The sequence below is a fragment of the Orcinus orca genome, chromosome 21 (genome assembly GCF_937001465.1).
Source record: "Orcinus orca chromosome 21, mOrcOrc1.1, whole genome shotgun sequence".
NCBI lineage: Eukaryota > Metazoa > Chordata > Mammalia > Artiodactyla > Delphinidae > Orcinus > Orcinus orca.
Genome location: NC_064579.1, coordinates 6,959,372 through 6,980,237, shown reverse-complemented (window position 1 = coordinate 6,980,237; position 20,866 = coordinate 6,959,372). Strand labels below are relative to the sequence as shown.

Below are 20,866 nucleotides of genomic sequence, written 5' to 3'. Positions count from 1 at the left end.
TTTATTCATTATTAAAAGAAGGGTGTTGATTTCTCCACGTATAATTATGTCTTCTATTTCTCCTTTCAGTTCTATCAGGTTTTCTTAAAATAGACTTTATTTTTTAGAGCAGTTTTCAGTTCACAGCAAAAGTGAGTAGAAGGTACAGAGATTCCCATATATTCCTTATCCTGACACACGCACAGCCTCTCCCTTTATCAATATCCCCCCCAGAGGGGTACATTGTTTATAGTTGGCGAGCTTACATGGACACATCAGTATAATCCAAAGTCCATTGTTTACATATAATTACATATAACACAAAGGTTTTTAGTTGTACTTAGGGGGAATAGGGGAAATTGTCTAACTTATCTTCTCAGAAGTGGGAATCCCAATGCAATATTTAAAAAATCAAAATGTATGCCAAAAATCCATGTAAACAAAACATCAGAACTTTTAAATAAAGACAGGATCAGTATTACTGAATTTCCTCTTATTTCAAGCTCCAGTATGACCCTTCACAGCACTGTTATTGATATTCTTTATATTTAAAATTTAGGATTTACCTTCATGTAGCAAACAACCAACCAGTGGCTTAAATAAGAGAGAAATTTCTTTCTTGCATAGAGAAAGTCCTGAGTCAGCAGCTCTGGGCTGGGAGAGAGTTCCACGGCACTATCAGGACTTTGGTCTCCTGACTTTTCATCTCACCATTTTCAGCCTATGTTTTTTTTTTCTTGGTTTTTTTTTTTTTTTCAAGGTCACCTTGTGATGTGCATGACTGTATTGAGTAAGAAGAAGGAGAAATGACAGAAGAGCGCAGAGGGGTCCTCTCTCATCTGAGACAGCACTTTTCAAGTAGCCTTTCCACAATTCCACACATTTCCACACATTTCCACATACATCTTCTTGGTAAAGATTCATCCCTTTGCCATTTCTAGCTGGTAAAGAAGGTTGGGGGTAGAGTCTTTTATTCTGGGCTGCAGTGTGCTCAGCTGAAAATCAGAGTTCCCTATTTAAACAAGAGGAGACCAGATGTTGGGGGAAGGGAATTAGCAATCTCTAACAAACATATAATACCATGCTAGATCCCAAAGTATGAAGGAGGCTGACCCAATTCCTGTTTATTTCATAATGCCATAAATATTGGTAAATAGTGATAATTTTCTTTGGAGGAAAATGCAAAGTCAAATGCACTAAGTATACGTTCAAGAATTCTAAGGTACATTCATACTGAGAATAGTTGGAAAATATCAACACTAACAATTTTGCTCACTATCTTCCTCGGGCTGATTTGGAAGTTCTACCTTATCATCCAGGTCAATGTGAATGGGTGTGATTTTAGATCCAAGGGGTAATTTGTCCCATTTACTGGGAAAATATATGTGTTTTTTTTTTCCCTTCATGTCAGGCCCATTGCTCTGAATATTAAAGAGGCAAGTTGTCATCAGCTTCACGATACTGTGGTTGATGTCAATATGTTCTCACTTCCTGAGCTTAAATCCCCTTACTTCTCACTGCTGACAGCTGTCTAGCAGGGCTGTAAAGTTTTCCAGGGCGACTATTCAGTCTGGAGCAGCATATCTATTTGAGGAAGAAACTTATATTGTAACAATTTTGAACAAGGTTAATAGGTTTTTTGTTTTGTTTTGTTATTGGGCTGGGAGCTCCAAACCAAGTGCTAAAAGGCAGGATTTTATTAAATCTTTAAAGAAAAACACAATAAAGCCATGGATCTGCAATAGGAAAAGTTTTGTTTGTTTAAAGCCCAAAATACATCAATCAGTCCATCAGTCACAGAAAATAATATAAAGCACACATGGAGTAAAATATACCATTTTAGTTTCATTGCTTATATTTACCTGATTTATAGATTTTGATGGAACAGAGCATGTTAAAGACGAATTCAGAAAACATTTCAGTATACCCCAATTGGGGGGAACAAGGGCAGAAAGGAAAGAAAGAACTATTAAAAAGACTTGGTTAATCAGAAAACACTATTCAGATGATAGGAATAGGATGCCGATGTCTCCAAAACATGAGTGATGAACACTTGGTACCATCTGTCAAAGAGACGAAGATAGTCCCTTAAAGGTACACATTGGGAATGAGTCAGAGGCAGGGCTGGAACAGATCTACACCTTCTAACTACAGAAAAACATGCTGCTGTCCAGGTCGGGGGACATAGCAGGCATGAAAAGTAGTGAGGCAAAGGGGCAGCTAGGCCCATGCTTGAGAAGAGCAGAGAGGCAGGAGGGGGCAGCCCAGGGGTCCCCCAGTGTTATAAGGTCACTGACATGCGCCCTGCAGTCCGCTTGAGCTGAGGGTCTCAACATTTCTTTCACCTCTTACCACAGTTTTCTGAAATGTGATATTCCTGCATCACTGTTCATAGTTCTTCAGTTCTCTTCTACTCTTAAGCCACTGCAAGTGTCCACAGTGGTGAATTAGGAGGAACTTGTCCACAGGATTAAACAAAAATGGCCATATCCTCTGGAAGGAAATGAAATTAAGGTAAAGGCCCTTTCCTCTCCTAGGCTGATGGCTTTGCCCCCTGATTTATGGGCTGGTAGGAAAAAGCCATTCTGCACCCCACTCCACTTTACACAAACATCATATGCGTGCAGCGCACAGCCCCATGGAGGGGGCAACAACCGCCTGATTTGTCTTTGGAAAGTTTCTGTCTCTCCCTCCTCTGACTGGCTCATCTCCACTTGCCGATGCTGTCTGTATGCGGGTCACCTGTACCAGAGCCCTCCTGAGATGGTGATGCAGGCTCCTCCACTCAGAATCCATCACTCTAACTTTCCCTTGAACTCTGTTCTATAATTTCCCAGAAAATAGCTGTGTAATTCATTGGTGACTTGCTAGTGTTGAGTTGCTGCACTTAATTCTTACGAGAGATGTTAAATTTAAGAAGAGAACCCAAGAAAGAAATCTCTTAGTCCACAGGTGCTCACTGGTGAATAAAATGTCATGGAGAAAATAGGGCTGTTAGGATTTCAAGTCACTCTCTAGAGATTTCTGCCAGGATTAACCTGCTCCCCGGGGGAGAATCGGGAGCTCCGTGGCTACCAACAGCTCCCTGGTTGTCCTTCCAACTTGAAGGAAATGCATGGACCATGGTCATATTCTGTCCTCAGAAGCTCCACTGGACTCTCTAGTCACCTCAAAGCCCAGGGGCTGAGAATGGGAAAGAAGAAACTTACATAACAAGGAGAAATGTCTATTGCTGCAACTGCAGCCTCCTGGATTCCAGAAGATCTGTTCTGTGTTCCACATTGTAATTCGAGACTGCATGAGTAGGAAGAAAATATACGTGGCATAGAAGAAGCGTGAAGTAAAGTTTAAAATAGTAAAGTAATATATATTCAGTCACAACTCTGTAGATAATCCTGTTTAAGGAATGTTTCATTCCTTTGTTTAATTTAGTCCATCAGATGTCTGTGGCATCATCGTAAGATTTTAAACCAAAGAGATGAGCTACCTATGTTAAAGGGGAAAAATTCTCTTCAGAAATGTTAGCAGAAATGGGTTGAAATGTTGAATATCATTCTCTCAGATAAATCTGACAGAATACAAATCTCTCTTAATAGGTCTTATCGTCTTTTAAAAAATGCACCGGGAAAAAAATGGTCTCTTCTCTTCACATGCTTTGAATGGATTTAATCCTCCTCATTTGTCTCCTGACTTTGAACTGCAAAACAAAGGACATGGAAGACCAAGGTAGGAGCTTAGATTCTTGCATAAAATGGGATTTGGGGTTTATTCAGGATGTAGCCCAATCCAGAAGAAATCATAACCCAGAACAGTTGCCAGACCAGAAGCCAGTTTTGAGTTTTCCTGTCACCTGATACTTTCTGGTCTTGCATTTTGTTCAGACTCAGAATTCATTTGGACTTCAATCACATTTGTAGAGTAATCAAGCTGACAGCATCAACAAATGCAGTGTATATAGATTTTCTGTTCCTCAGAACATGGGCAGCCCCTACCAGGAGTCGATTCTTGTATTTTTTTGGTGGTGGCGTGGAGGGACTGAATTGAATGATTTCTTCTTTATTAAAGAAATAATACTCAGGACTTTGAGATCACACTGTCTCTGGTTGAGTTATAAGCTTTTATAATGCAGTATCCCTTAATGTTGACCAAATTAATAATTATGTTTACCTCTTCCTTAAGTTTCCTGAATTCTGTTTTTCTAGCTTTATTGAGGTATAATTGACATAATGACATTGTGTGAGTTTAAGGTGTACAAGGTGATGGTTTGATACAGGTATATATTGCTAAATGCTTACCACAGTAAGGTTAGTTAACAAGGTTAGTTCACGTAATTACCATTTTCTTGTTGTTGTTTCTGTTGTTATGGTGAGAACATTAAAGCTCTAATTTCATAGCAACATTCAAGTATCCAATACAGTATCGTTAACTATGGTCACCACGCTGTACCCTGGAGCCCTGGATCTTATTCATCTTATAACTGAAAGTTTGCACCCTTTGACCAGTATCTCGCCATTTCCCCAACTCCTCAAGCCCTGGCAATCACCATTCCCATGGTGATATTTATTTATTTAGTTTTATTCCCGTGGTAATATTTATTTTATTTTATTATTTTGAAACTTTCTGTTTCTATGAGGTCAAGGTTTTTAAGTTCCACATATAGTCGAGATTATACGCTTGATAAGAAGAGTTGGGAACCCCCATTCATGTCCAAAACAATGAACTCTTGGTTTGAAATACATACATTTTCCCAGAAAAAAAAAAGAGAATTTGCTTTAAGATATTCTTCACTTAAAGTTTAAAGCAGTAAATATTGAAAAGAACAAAATTCCTGAAACCTAAAATGTAAAATATATTTTAACAAGCCAAGGATTCTACTGTATTGATATAAGTCACTGGAATAATTCAAATGTGATTCCCTTCTCAAATTAGAAACACTATTTCAGCAAGATAGTCAGTGTTTGAGTCAATGTTTGGTAGAGGCCTGTGCTTGCATGTGTGAGTGTTACTGAACCAGTATGATCCAATCACTTTAAAACTTTCTTATATTCCTAGAACTAGGCAGTTTGGGCTTAGTGAGGATTCATGAGAATTGCTCTGTCAATTAACAGTAGAAGAACAGAGAGAGTTTGATAACCTAAAGCTCAGAAAATCTTTAGGATTCACAATGCTGAGATATTTTAAGGTAGAAATCAATCATGTGGATTTCAATTCTAGATTCCTAAGAACAGATGCAACAGAGGATGCCAGGTGTGGACTGATGAGCCCTTCTTCTCACGGGTTACACAGCGAAACAGGTTATTGAGAAGTAGGGGCTACCCTGAGACAGAGAGTTATGATGTCCTACAGTTCATAAGTATGTGTTCAACAACAGGCACTCCAAGTAACACGAAAAAGGCTGAAGATTTCTGGAGAAAACTTGGAATACTTCATGGCTAAGCTAAGTCTGTATGAAGTTTACTAAGAGATGTCACAACAGAATCATTATAGCATCGTGCCTGTAATTAACAATACCGCATTATACACCTAAACATTTGCTGAGAGGGTAGAGCTCATGTTAAATGTTCTTACCACAATTTTAAAAAACTGATAAACCTATTTTAAAAAGAAGTACAAAGAAATCTTAAACTTTATTCAGTAGTTTTAGACCCGTGGTAATATTTATTTTATTTTATGATTTTGAAACTTTCTTGTGAATATTGTATTATGCTACAAATAGTCATTTCCATATTATATGTCATGATTTCAATGTATGGGAAAAGAGATGCAAATCTAAAGTTCAAGAAATTAAGTTAAATCTTTTGTTATGTTAAACTTGAAAATTATATAAACTCAAGATTTAAAAAAAAAATAATGCATTCATGGAAGGGCTGATGAGCAGTAATATCCAAGTAGAACTGAGTACCACTCGTATCCAAAGTTTGTTTTCTAAATACTATTCTCCTCTAAAGGGGACGGAGTTCTTTTCTTAAAATGACTGCCTTCAGATCTGATAGGGAAAGTACAAGGTGTTGGGACATATTTTTGTACCAGAAAGCAAAGAGGCGTTCAAAGACCAATGGAGTTCTGTCAGAAGGACCCAGGACCCAGTTGAAAGGGCTTCTATTGACAAAACTTGAAACAATATGAGCAAAAGTAATAATAATAAATGCATTTCATTGCAGCATGTTGAACATATACAATTTCAGTCCACTGAAACACACACACACGCACACACACACACACACAGATAGATAGGTAGATAGATATATAGATGTATATATATCTCATTGTGGATTGAAATTTGAATTTGAAATTACACACACATTAAAAAAAAGCTTTCACTGGAGATGACAGTTACACCAACTTCTTTAAAAGTAAATTAGTAAGAAAGAATTAATTAGGCAGTTATACTTTTATTTTAGTGACTATGAAATGTCACCAAATGGCCCTAATTGGTGAGGAAACACTATTTTATTATAAAAGAAAATCAGCTAATGATTATAGATGAAATGACAGGGAGAAAAACACCACCATTGAATAGCTCCAAATAGATACTCGAGTCAGGCAAGGATCATTGGTGAATGCTAAAATCATTAAGTGAAAAGTGGGTGTGCTGAAAATACTGCCACCCTGATTAATTCCCAGTTGTAAAGGGGAAAATGTACCTTTACAATGGAGAAATCTGTTTGTCACTCTCATGAGTAATGAGGCAACTAGTCATTTTGTGCCTCCTGATATGATGCAATATAAAGTACTCAGCATCACCAATGAGCTATTTTGTTAAAATTGTGATAAAATATACATGACATAAAATTTATTGTTTTAACCATTTCTAAGCACACAGTTCAATGGCATTAAGTACATTCAACATTGTTGTGCAGCCGTCACCACTACCCATCACTAGAACTTGCTTGCATCATCCCACACTGAAGCTTGGTAGCCGCTAAACTTGACTTCCCGTTCCTCCCTTCCCCAGGACCCTGGGAACAACCATACCGCTCTCTGTCTTTAAGAATTTGACCATTCTAGAAACTTCATATGTGTGGAATCATACAATATTTTTCCTTTCATGATTGGTTTATTTCACTTAGTATAACGTCATCAAGGTTTATTATCCATGTTATGGAGTGTGTCAGAATTTCCTTCTTTTTAAGGTTGAATAATATTCCTTTCTACATATATAAAAACATATTTCGTTTATCCACTCCCTTACTGACAGACATTTAAATGTGAGACTGCCAGTCATGCTGTTCTCTTTCCATATTGTTTTGGGTATTCAGGGTGCCTTAAGAATCCATATAAAATTTAGAATAGATTTTTCTACATCTGCAAGAAACATCATTGGGATTTTTATAGGGATTGCGTTGAGGCTATAGATTGCTTTGGGTACTATTGGCATCTTCACAATACAGAGCCTTCCAATCCAGGAACACAGAATATTTTTCCATTTGTTTTTTTTTCATTTCTCTCAGCAGTGTTCTGTAGTTTCAATGTACAAGTCTCTTAACTCCTTGGTTAAGTTTATTCTTAAGTATTCTATCCTTAGGGTTGCTCCTGAGAATGTAATTGTTTCTTAATTTCCTCTTTGGGTTGTTCACTGTCCACATACAGAAATGCAGCTGATTTTTGCATGTTGACTTTGTATCCTGCAACTTCACTGCATTAGTTTATTAGTTCTAACAGGTTTTTAAAAAATCTTTAGTGTTTTCTACATATAAGATCATGTTGTCTGTGAACTGAGATATTTTACTTTTTCCTTTCCAATTTGGATGACTTTTCTTTCTTTCTTTTTCTTGCCCAGTGTCTCTGGCTAGGACATCCAGTCCTGTGTCAAGTAGGCGTGGCAGAAGTAGGGCTTTTTGTCTTATTCTTACTGCAGGAGGAAAAACTTTGCATCTTTCACCATTGAGCATGATGTTAGCTGTGAGTTTTTCATAAATGAATTTTATTATTTTAAGGTAGTTTCTTTCAATTCCTAGTTAGTTGAGTGTTTTTATCATGAAAGTGTGTTGAGTTTTTTCAAATGTTTTTTTTGAATAATAATTTTCTTTGTTTATGTTATTGTGGTGTTTCACATCGATCAATTTTTGTATGTTGAACCAACCATGCCTTCCAGGTATAAACCCCTGTTAATCATGGGCATATCTTTTTAACATGCTGTTGGATTCAGTTTGCTGGTATTTTGTTGGGAATATTTGGATCAGTATTCATTAGCAATATTGGTATGTAGTTTTCTTTCCTTGTAGCGTCTTTGTCCCGCTTTGGAATCAGGGTCATTCTGGCCTCACAGAATGAATTAGGAAATGTTCCCTCCCCTTCAACATTTTGGAAGAATTTGAGATTCTGTTAATTCTTTTCAAACGTTTGGTAAAATTCACTAGTGAAGCCATCTGGCCCGAAACTTGTTTGTTGTCATTTTTTTTTAAATCGCTGATGATATATCCTTATTTCTTAGTGGTCTGTTGAGATTTTCTACTTCTTGATGATTAGACCTAGTAAGCTGTATGCATCTAGGAATTTGTGCGTTTCTTGCAGGTTATCAAAGTTGTTGGCATGTAATTCTTCATAGTAGTCCCTTGTGACTATTTTTATTGCTGTAAAGTCAGTATTAATGGCCCCACTTTTGTTTCTGACTTTATTTATTGGAGACTTTTCTCTTTTTTTGTTAAGTTAATCTAGCTAAAGAGTGTTAATTTTCTGATTTTTTTGAAGCAGAAACAAGGATCTTGGTTTCATTGATTTTCTCTGTTGTCTTTCTATTCTCTATTTTATTTCTCTCTGCTCTAATATTTAATATGTTCTTCCTTCTAGCTTTGAGTTTAGTTTTTTCTCCTTTTTCTAGTTCTTTAAGGCATAAAGTTAGGCTGTTCATTTGTGACATTTGTTCTTTTTTAATATAAGCACTTAGAACTATAAATTTCTCTCAGCGGAAAATGTCTGATTTTTAAAATTTGTATATGGATTTTATGTTTTCTAATATTATACATATATCTATGTATGTGAGCTGTGTAGCATGTATATATGATACAAATATGGCAAAATGTTGACAATTGTTTGATTTAGGTGGTGAGATATGGAGGATGCTTGTACCGTTCTTCTTGCTTTTAAATATGTTTAATATTGTTAGAAATAAAATGCTTAGGGACTTCCCTGGCGGTCCAGTGGTTAAGACCTCACCTTCCAACTCGGAGGGTGCAGGCTCGATCACTGGTCGGGGAGCCAAGATCCCACATGCCTCGCAGACAAGAATACAAAACAGAAAACAGAAGCAATAGTGCAACAAATTCAACAAAGACTTTAAAAATGTGCCACATCAAAAACAAAATCTTTAAAAAAACATGCTTCAAATTCAAGAAGTTGTCTAAGTTGGGTGGGACAAGATTAAAGAGGATTTGGAAAGACCCCTCAGAAGAGCCTAGGCTGTGGTGGAAATAAACAGGGAGCTGAAGTAGCTAAGCAAAGTTCATTGTGGTTCAAACGCTCCCCACTTCCAGTAACCTCGCAGTCACGTCTCTCTAACATGTGTGTGTCTGGTGGTTATAAGCGGGGTGCTGAAGTTTTTCTTCCCAGTAGATTATAAGGAGCTTGAATATAGCAACATGATACTCCTTGTAGCACCTACACATTCAGGTACTGCAATAATTGTAAGTCACCCAGAGACTCATGAAAACTGCAAGAGGGAGATGCTAGATTACCAAAAAAAAAATGCTATACTCCTCCACTCCGACCTTTATCCATGCCTCTTTGCAGTGTGACTTTACAGGACTTCCAGCAAGCGGCAGAACCTATTCCTCAGTCTTTGCATCTGGACTGTACTTGCTTTGACCACAGAACATGGCAGGAATGATGCTGTACCAGTTCTGGGCTTACTTCTCAAGAGGCCCTGCATGCCTCCTTCTCTCCCAGAACCCTCCCAGCCACCGTGTGAACTGACAGAGGCTGGCCTGCTGTGTATTAATAGATAGTTTCTCTATTGTCCCCAGTACCTGGGCTAAGAAGCAGCCAACCCTCAGAAGCAGAGCCTGCTCACTGGCCAGAAGCTGACCACAGGTGCATTCAGGAACCGAACTGAGTACAGAAGTGCTGATGCGCAGAACTGTAAGCTAAATAAATGTCTGTTGTTTTAAGTTACTCTATTTGGGGTGCTGTTTTGCACAGAGAAAGATAAGTGATGCGAGGGAAGAAGGGGAAGAATAAGAAAAAGAAGAGAGAAGGAGGCAGGAAGGGAGAAGAGAGGACCTGAACATATGGATGACTTTCTTCACGAAGTCCTGAATCCTGTATTTTGTGTAATCAGGGTTGCTGCTGCATTGGTAGCATTCAGCAGAGTCACAAAAGTTATGTTGCATTCCTTCTGTTTTATCAAACTTGAGATTTGAAATATTCATGCAGATAAAAGAACACATTACAATTCAGGAGAAATTTCTTCAATTGCCATTAGTTCAGAAGCAGCATCTGGCTTCCAGCAATGGGTAGGTACTTAGTCTCACCGAACAATTTTTCCTTCGATTAAGCCCACATACCAGAACATGATTGCTTTCCTGTGTCTGTTAGGATACTGATGCTTTGCTTTTCCAAGGCTGTTGATAGAGGTTTGAGTGAGGTGATGTTTTGTAAAGACACTGAATCCACAGGAACTCTGGACTCTGGTCAGAAGCCTCTAATTTCTTTTTATCTTCTCCTCCTTACACCTCCTCCGAGTGTAACAAATATGTACATCAGGAAACACATGTGGGACATTAGCCAGTGAAAGCTACTGATAAAGACCTGAAAAGTATTGAGTTTATCAAAGTTCATAATTATCTATTTGATCTACCATCGGAATGTCAGTGTTCTGTCTTGATGCTATGCAAAGACCTCAAAGAATATCTATGGACAGAGGAGCTTAAAGAAAAAAGTAGAAGAGGTAAAGTTAGAGAAATATCAAACCGAATAATCACTCAATTGCTTACCTCCCTGCTGAGGGTTTTGAAAATTTACAAGAAGCTTGGGTAACTAAGAAGCAGAGGTGCTTGTGTTATCAGAGAATAGATTGGAGAAAACAGAGGAGACCTGGGACAGAGACATCTGAGCTGCTTTTGCTTCTGTAATTTTGGCTTCAGCCATCTTTCTTTTAGATCTTGATCTTTTCATTCAGTGGACTCCTCTAGCAGATCAAAAAAACATTACTAATGCCAGTAAATTTCATTTCATTTGTCAGTATTCCTGGACCTGTTAAGCAGTCACGTCAATGCACTTCCATGCCCCTCCCATCCCTCCCTCACTCCAGGGTAAGAAGGGCTGGAGGAGACCAATGGTTCCCAACACGTTTGTGCAATGGAATTGCTCTAGAGGTTTTAAAACATATAGATGTCCAGCTAGATGGACATCTCTGAGGGCAGGAGCCTGGTCACCTAAATTCAGAAAACTCCCCCAGTTAATTTTGCTGCAGCCATCCAAGTGCTGGTTCATGACCAGATTTTTGGAAACCACTGGACAAAATGAAATTATGGCCAAGAGTCTACGATAAGGTATTTGTAGAGCTTTTGGTAGATTGATTTCCGTAGCATTAGTTTGGGCACTTATGTGAATATGCCATTTGAGTGAGGTTCTAAAGCAGAGAATACGAGCGTAAATACCTACAGAATGAAGTGGGTAAGTGGAAAGTATAAAAACCTGGAGACCAATGTCCCCTCTAAAAGTCATAGCCTATTCCTGCCATCTAGGAATGACGGTGCATTTTTCTAAGACACCCAGAAATCCGGATATTTTAAAGTGAAATTTCTTGATTTAAAAAGGTTAAGAACTTATTTTTTAAAGCTTAAAACACTGCCTTTGGGCCCAACTTGATATTTCTCTGGGCTTGAACATAACCACCCTATGAGCTTCCTTAGGGTATCTGCAGATGCGATGTTGCCTTTGCAGGTGTCGACTCTACTAAAAGTTCTGAAGTATTCCAAGTATCAGAAGACTTTAAGGACAACAAGGAAATTACAGCAGATTGAATGATGACTAATCTTTACAAAATAGAATTTTTTCACCTTGGTATGCATTAGTGAAATATAACCTCATCCTAAACACAGACTGATGGGATTCCGAAACATGGCTCTCCCCACACATAAACGCAAGCATGAGGACTTATTTCTCTTTCAGTGTCTGTTTGTGTGAGTTTATGTACACGGCTTGTTTGTTTTTGGCTGGAGGAAGTCATGTTATACAGAGGCATTGGGTGTAAAAAGGTAATGGAACAATGGCTCCCACTCTCAAGTGTTTTCTGAGCTGCAGTTTTTCAGTTCTCATGGAGAATGGTGTTAAAAACCACAGATAAAATCACTATTTCCTTGAGAGATCTTGTGAGGTTCTGAGCCCGGAAAGCACCCATGTGAGAACGTCTACACAGAGTCAGGAAGATGGTCATTCCCTCTGTTGCTCTCTGGGTTATCACATGGGTCTAGCGCTTGGAGGACTCAAGGACAGTACAGCTTCATTTGGCATCTCAAGGATGTGGAAGCTCTTAGTAGGTTGGGTCAGGGGTTCAGCATCTTACAAAGGATGGCACTGAAAGTGACAAATGACCTATTTGGAGACATTTGGAAGCAGGCACCATCCACAAGGAGACAGAGTTGACATAAGTCAACTCATTCCTGCAAATCAGTGAAACCATCCAGGGAATAACCAGAGAATTGACCCCTGCCCACTGTAAACCCGCCACCATCACCATCTGTGGCCCTACTGAATGCATTATTCACCCTAATGATATCTTTATTAAGGCTGACCTAGGCTAATCCGCTATTCAAGTTGTTAGGTTCTTTTCGGTGAATATTGGTTGCCTCTGGTGATGAGTGATGGTTGGAGCCATTTGTTTTCTCTGCAGTGTTATTGCCAGATATTATGTTTTAAAGAAAGCAAAAACTGTACCTAAGTACCAATATCGATTGGTGAGCAGGCGTCAAGACATGTGAATAATGAGGTCTTGCAAGTCGGGTGAAGTCCCCACTCTCCATCCTTTTCCCCTGTTCTCTAGGCACTCCATGAGTCTCTAGAACTAAAGGCCCATCCAGCCACAACAAGTACTCTGATGGCAGAAACAGCTATGTCCCTAGTTTGAGTAGAGCAAAGAATTCCCTCTCAAGTGGGGAACTCTGGAATGAGTGGAGTTCTAAACCTAGGATGCTACTCAAAAAATAGGCTGCTGGGATTGTCAGAGTGTTAATTCTGCAAGTGTAGATTCTTCTGTACACATCTTTCCGCCTGACACATACTGACACTGTGCATTTCTCCAGTGACATAATTTAATATCCTGTACATTAATTAATAAACCCTCCAGTGCCAAATCAGACTGATATGTGTAAGGGGAACTATACAATGAGGTTTTCAGATTCTAACCAACCAGTTCTGATATATTCTGAAACGCAAGTTACCGAGCAGCTTAGTTCACATGTTATGTGACCATTCCTGCACTCTAGAGCAATGTTAATTTAGATATGCACACACACCTTACACTGCCAAACTGAAGCACTTCAAATACATTTTAGAAAATAGAGTAATATTCCAAGGAACTCACTTTTCAGGGAATTCACTTTACAGTGAAAGAATGCAAGCCCTTGGGATTCACTGATCTTACCCTCCAATCCAACATCTAGAAGCAGCTAGTTCTTTTTTTTTTTTTTTTTTATGCAGTACGCGGGCCTCTCACTGTTGTGGCCTCTCCCATCGCGGAGCACAGGCTCCGGACGCGCAGGCCTAGCAGCCATGGCTCATGGGCCCAGCCACTCCGCAGCACGTGGGATCTTCCCGGACCAGGGCACGAACCCGCGTCCCGTGCATCGGCAGGCGGACTCTCAACCACTGCGCCACCAGGGAAGCCCTAGAAGCAGCTCGTTCTATAAGTCAGTAGAATGCCTTGTTAGGACCCAGCGTTAACTAGGGGAAAACACCAAGCAAGATAGGGGTGTTGTACACAGAACTGGCATTCACTCCATACCAGCAACCAGAAATGGGGCTCTTGCTCCCTGAAGGCACAAGGGTGGGATCCGAGAGGTCAGAGTGAAAGGATCCCCTCTGCGTTTTACACACACAGTAACCATCTCACAGATTTCATCTTGTGCAGTAGCACAACGTATGAATCAACACCCGTGTTCTTGATTGATATTCCTATATCACAGACAGTTCTTTTTGTTAGTCAGTTGCTGGAAAAGCTCAGGGTAGCCAGGTGTGTTACAGCTTCAGATTCAGTGGGACCATTGCTGAGTCTTTTAGTGGAAGCACTGTTCTCCTGAAATATTGAAACCATAGGAGCCCAGTGTCTGTCTTGATATTGGATAACAAAAGAGTGGTATGTAGCAGTAATAACACTTTCTTCCTGATTATAATTTGAATCTCCTTTCAGTATTTGGGGAATTTCTCATATTATGAGTGGAAGAGACGTAGAGCCTACCTGTCGTTCTAGAAGCCCAGGTACTCCCTTTCCATGCCCCCTTTGTAGTTAGCGCATGGGCACATGATCGCAAAGCCAATAACAAGCATTCACTCTGGAACTTGAAGAAGAAACTGGTAAAGCAAAAAATCAAGACAGGAGGGAACTTCTCTGAAAGTGGATGTGGGATGCATCCAGTTTCCAAGAGCGCCAACATCTGAAATGCCAACAACAGCATTCAGTTGAAGGTCCTGACTGTTCTGGCGTTTAGAGCTCACATCCGTGTCCTGCTGCTGTGTAACACGTTACAGCCATCTTAGCACCTTAAAACAATGCAAATCTATTCTCCTTACAGTTCTGTAGGTCAGAAGTCTGCGTAGACTTGACTGATTTCTTCACTCTGGGTCTCATGAGAAAGAAATCAAGGTGGTGTCCCGCCTGAGGCCTGATCTGGGGGCTCCGAGGGAGAATCCGTGTACGGGAATGGCTCTGCCATGCGCTCTGCTGACCCTGCAGGTTTCCACGTAGACCAGGCAGGCAGAGGCTTGAACCACAGGTCATCCGAGCCTTGGCAGAATGCCTGGGATCCTCCCAGAGCAGGAGAGCATGGGAGGGTCGTAGGGAGCTTCTGTGAGGTCATCTCCCCCGGACCTGTCTCCCTATGAGACGTTTCCTCAGCACCTCCCGGGTGATGGTGAGGTTTGGTTAGGTTTCCTGTCCCTTGCCCCCATCAGAATAGATTTGTAGGATATAAAGCTGCTGAGCTGTCGCCTGGAATTGGATCGTCAGCAACGAGATGTTGCACAGTTGGCGTTAGAGTCACCCGGCCCCTTTTGCTTAGTGTCATCTTTCTGGTGTGTGGGACAAGGACGGTGGGCAGCCGGAGCCTTTGGCTAGTCTTCCACGTGCTGCTTATGTAAGTAATAAACTGTCTGAATCCAGAAGTGGCTCACTGTAACTTTGCCAGGCGAAGCAGTCGGGTCTTGGTCTTGGCCTTGCCTTTTCTTGGGTGTGATTGATGGTCCACTTCTCAGTCTTGTCAGGTTGTTAGCAGGATTCAGTTCCTTGTAGTAGTAGGTTGAGCCCCCCATGTTTTGGCCAGCTGTCATCCGGGACCCCCTCTCAGCTCCTCAAGGCCACGTGCACTCCTCACCACGTTGCTGCCTCCGATGGTGTAGAGTTACTCATGCTTCCAGTCTCTGTGACTCTTCCCTGTACTTCAGGGCTCATGTGATGAGATGGGACCCACCTGGATAAAATGAGGTCGTCTCTTTATCTTAAGAGTCCATTACCTTAAATACATCTGCAGAGCACCTTGTGCCATGTGAAGCAGTATATCTGTAGGTCCTGGGGACTGGGATGTGGACATCTTTGGGGTTCCATTTTGCCGACCACAGTTGGCCATGATGTTGGTTTCCCAACAGACCAGATTTGTGGTGCTGTTTGGACTGTTGCTTTGGCTGTGTGGTCCACAGGCTTACTTGTCCAGCATTCTCAGCTACTCAAGCTACTGGGAGTAGCTAATATTCTTATATAAATTTATTTTCTTTTTGTCAGAGTCGTTTTCTGTTTCTTGCAACTAAAACTCAAACTGATAAAGATGCACGTGATCTTCAGCACTGTTGACGAGTATTGGATGAAATTTCTTGGGACTTAAAATTCTTTTCCAAATTATTGCAGCTCCTAGTCTGGCTTACAGATAACTTCTTTGCAACTCTTTGGTGGAAATAACAGCTTTTGTTTGTTGAGACAGTTTCACTTAAGACTTGTGGTATCCATGTCTGTAACTCTAGCTTATAAAATAATTCCTGTATTCATGATTGTCTATTAGAATAGAAAATGACTGAGAAAATACATACCCAGAGACCAGCACCTTGCTTCTCAATCCCAAGGAGAATCTTCCAACCTGCTCCCGCTCCCTCAGTCCTAGCCCATCATGACTGTGCTACAGACATCACCTGGAGTTGCAGAGAACAGTCCCTCCACATCATTCAGTTAATTTCTTGGGACTGTAGCTGGAAATAAGTGCTCCCCTTCCTTTAGGAGAGCACCAACGATAATCCCACAGCACCCTGCTTCCCTGCTTATTTAAGCACCATCTGTACTCTGATCTTGTTACTGCTGTCTCCACTCTCATCCTCTTCCTGTTTGGGACGTCTCATCATCTGGTACGTTCCCCATACCTCCCTGCCCCTGCAAAGCCTCTGCTGTGCACCTTGGATCCCTTTTTCTGGAAACAGTAAACCTTCCTCTAACTCTTGACCTTTATTGAAATCTGTCTCTCTCTAGAGAACTCTATTTCTCCCACATTTACTGAGTCAGAGGCCTCTTATCTCCCTCTCATCCCCGACCCTGCAGGGCAGTGGGGCAGTGTGAGTGTCCTTCCCACTGCCTCTTCCACACCACTCCTCCCTCCTTCCGCACGATCCCAGTCCCTCTGATACTCAGGCCATCAGCACAGACCAGAGGTGCCACCCGTCCTGACTGCTGCCCACCCGTCCTGACTGCTGCCCGCCCGTCCTGACTGCTGCCCGCCCGTCCTGACTGCTGCCCACCCGTCCTGACTGCTGTCCCCCTGCAGACCTCTTGCTCTTTCTCATTCCTTCACTGAGGTGACTCTTGTGGCCTCTGCTCCGACGCCCTCTTCTTAGAGGAGCTTTCTAGGACCACCCCATCCGAAGTCAATCTACTTCCTCCCCATTTCTCCTCTAACTTATCACCTTGCTCCTTTCCTTCGTAGCATTTATATTGTAAAACTGTTTATGATTTATTTTTCATTCATTTAGTGTGTGGTTCTCTTGCTAGAATAAATCAGAGTTTTTGTCTACTTATTTCACAGTTGTATCCTCGATACCCAAAACAGTATCTGACATTTTAAGTAAAATTGCCTACCTGAAATTGGGTTAAAATAGCTATACACAAACTTCATAGTTATGTGAAGCTCTACCTCGGTATTTTATCTGAGAAGCCAATTTTCTATACTATTCATAGACTAATAGGCTTCCTCCTCACTCATCTGCAGTGTTTTCTCTATTACACATTACATGCTTACATAAGGTCTATTTTATGATTTTCTGCTCTGTCGCTTAGATGCATATGCCTGATAGTTTCACCAAAGCCAATCCATTTTAATCACTGTGAATTGATAAATCTTGCAGTAAATGAGAGGGGCAAGTTATTACTTTTTCCCTTTTAAGCTTTTCATAGAAAAGCTTTTCCAGATGAACACTAGAGTTCAGATTTGGGGGCACCTTCAAGGTAGAATGAAACGGAACAAATCATGAAGGAAAAAACAATCCTAAATTTGTTTATGTAAAGATATGAACTCTGTACACTGGGAAACGTCAGTAATGAACTTGGGGAAAGTATTTGCAGGATACATAGCAGTAAATGGGTCGGGGTCAGACTGATGCTGTGATTCCTCATGACGTCGGGTTGTAGCACCCCCTCCAGTGCTCTGGAGGGAACAGCCTTCTGACAAGCCCCCCAACTGCCGCGGCACATTCAGGAGGGGAAGGGGGTGCTCCCGACTGCCTTGCACTGGGAGAGCTTTAGGAGCCAGTCTGAAAGAGAGAATGTGAATATTGAACATGCTTAAATGTGTCTGCAGATCTGACAGATGGACTGGACAGAAAGGGGAAAATTGTGGAGCATGTCTGGAAGGAAGTGCCAGAACCTAGAGATCAGTGGGGAGACGGGTTCCAAGGGAAGTGTGAAGGTGGCCTGGCCCCCGCCTGCCACAGCACCACCTTCACACCTGGAGTCCCTGTACTGCCTGCGAAGGGGACACCAGCCTGCAAGATAATTGAGGAATCCAACTACCTGGTGTGGAAAACTCTTCCAAGGAGCTGGGTAAAAACATAGAGGAACCTGTCAGCTGGCCGGCCAGAGAGAACAGCCCCGATGTTGGCTCGGGAATATGGAGAAAAGCATCAGGCTGGGTGTCAAGGACTTGGAGACAGAAAGAGCAGCCGTCACGGAAGTGTATGGATGTCTGATCTTTACGTGAGTTCCTCTCCTTCCCTCACCAGGTTCCTAAAGAATAATGTGGACCCCAGAAGCGCTTGAGTGAAGGGGGAGGCTCTGAACATTAAGACTTGTGAAATTGCAGAAAATCTGTAATCACTGGTAGGTGAGACCAGGACATCTACGGATTACCAACAAAAGAGACAAAGGGTTTTAATACCATCATTAATATAAAAGGTATTCCTGGACTTCCCTGGTGCTCCATTGAGTAAGACTCCGCCCTCCCAATGCAGGGGGCCCGGGTTTGGTCCCTGGTCGGGGAACCAGATCCCACATGCATGCCGCAACTAGGAAGTCTGCCTGCCGTGACTGGAGGATCCTGCGTGCCGCAACTAAGGGTCCTGCACACCACAATGAAGATCCCGCGTGCCACGATGGAGACCTGGCCCAGCCAAAATTAATTAAAGAAAAAAGATATTCCTAACACTGAAACAAAGACAAGACTGTCTTTCCAAAGGAAAAAATGTCAATGAATATCAACAGATAATTTATTAGTGAATAAAGGAAACCAGAATATGTCACCCCAAAATATGCCTCTGTGACATAAAAATTATTTTGAGCTGAAGGCAGTTAAGCAGTAGACACAGAAAAAGCTCCCTCCACTTTTTTTTTGCCTAAAGGAAGGATATAAATTCTCCTTTACTGGACACAGACTCTTACCAGCCCAGAGATGGCACCAGTGGACTCTTCAAACAAACCTTTGTTAAGCCCTTAGCTTCCTAGTTACTTCTCCACCGTTTACTACCTCTAGTCCAAACCCTTTTGTCTTGCCATTTCTTTGCAAATGTATTGATTCTTTGTCTAAAAGGCATAAAAGCTTCCTGCTTTGGTCACTTCTTTGGGTCCCTTCCTCTCTCCTGAAGGCTCCCTTGTGCATGTAAAAATTCAATAAAATCTGTGTGCTTTTCTCTGAACATCTTTGTCAGTTTAATTTTCAGACCCAGTCAGGGACCATAAGAAGGTTGAGGAAAAACATTTTTCTGCCCTGCATGAAGAACTGTGACTTACAGATGCACGTGTACAAACCTTCAATTTAAAAATGAAACAAGAAATAAAAATTAAAATGATAAGATACAATAAATTATCAACTGAACAGACACATGAAAAATGTTAACTACAACAATGTGGGTGGAAGAGAGAAGACCCAGGAGCTCCAGTGGGAATATAAATGACAGCTTTCTAAGAAAAGGTTTGACAGTAAATATCAAACATTTTAAAAATGCCCGTGTTTGACATAGTAATTTCATTTTTTAGGATTCAATCCAAGGAAGTCACTCGAGTAGGGGACAGATATATACAAAGATAGTTATTACAGCATTTTTATAATGAAAAACATTGAAAACCTAAATACCTAGGAAGTGGCTAAATAATTAATATAATATGTGTTACACCATCATTGAAACATGTTTTAAAGTAATTTCAGTGACATGGAAAATATTCACTATCTAATGTACAGTTGAAGGAGAAAAAATAAAAAGATGCACAACTGTGTATAGTATGATTATCTATGAGCCATAAAATCACTGAACTGTATCTCAGGCCATCACCCAGGCCCCTGCAGTCACTTTATGGATAAAGAAGTGTAGGTTCAAGAAAAGAAATTAAGAATCAAAGAGGATAAATGACTTCCCCAAAGTCACAGAGTTAGCCAGGAGCAGACCAGGATCAGAATTCTAGCCCTAATTTCGGAAACTCCCCATTATAGTTCCTGGAGTTCGATCACATAAATTTCCTGACTCATGCCATGCGTTTTTAGGGGTTTCCAGTCTCCCACCTGCATCAGCACATTTCTGTCTTTTCATCAGCATTACCCTTATCAACCTGTTAGGACTCGAGTACTTCAAACTCTCTTGTCTCCAAATCCATAGCTGACAGCGTACAGGGAGTTCTTTTTTAACTGCTTTGCATCCTCTCTTCTCTAAATTTTTTTGTTCTTATCTGTACCATATCATCAATAATTTAAGAAATACGCATTCCTGTGGGAAAAGGCCTTCTCCACAAATTTGAAAATACTACCGTTATCTATCATTCTCTCCATAAAATGCCATAATGTATAACTTAAAATTTTAAGTGACTCCCTTAGACAATTAATGATTCTATAACTTCAGTACTAAAGTCCTTTATACAGCTATTCAAATTAATCCTGGTGGAAGCAATTGCAAAATAGTTTCACTGATGGCCTACTCTTGTCTCTCTGTGGAATACATCATAGTTCGGAGCTGAACTCACCATTTGACTCCTTAATATTATTTTCTGGCTGAGAAACATAACCCTTGGAGCAGCTTAACTTTTACCCCAAACTTAGTTGATTTTCTCTCAAGGTAGTTTTTCAAAAGATCTAAAATTGTCGGGTTTTTTTGGTCTTGTTTTACTTTTGTTTGTTTGTTTTTGTTTTACTTTTTAAACTTAATCATGAGCTGTAGTGAATAGGTAGGGCCAAGCAGACAACAGAGTTGAGTCAAAGATTAGATACAGGGAGCCTAGTAA

The 20,866-nt window shown here is 40.7% G+C and overlaps 1 protein-coding gene across 1 annotated transcript in view; it reads left to right on the top strand.

The window, feature by feature from the left end:
* The first annotated feature begins 565 nt into the window (after positions 1-565).
* The window catches only part of KCNU1 (potassium calcium-activated channel subfamily U member 1), a 168,441-nt gene continuing 148,140 nt past the window's right edge, over positions 566-20,866 (top strand). Inside the window, exons 1-3 of the mRNA XM_033415052.2 lie at positions 566-891; positions 3,576-3,705; positions 9,942-10,056. The gene's annotated coding sequence lies outside the window, so the exon portion shown is untranslated. The remainder of the gene's footprint in view (positions 892-3,575; positions 3,706-9,941; positions 10,057-20,866) is intronic.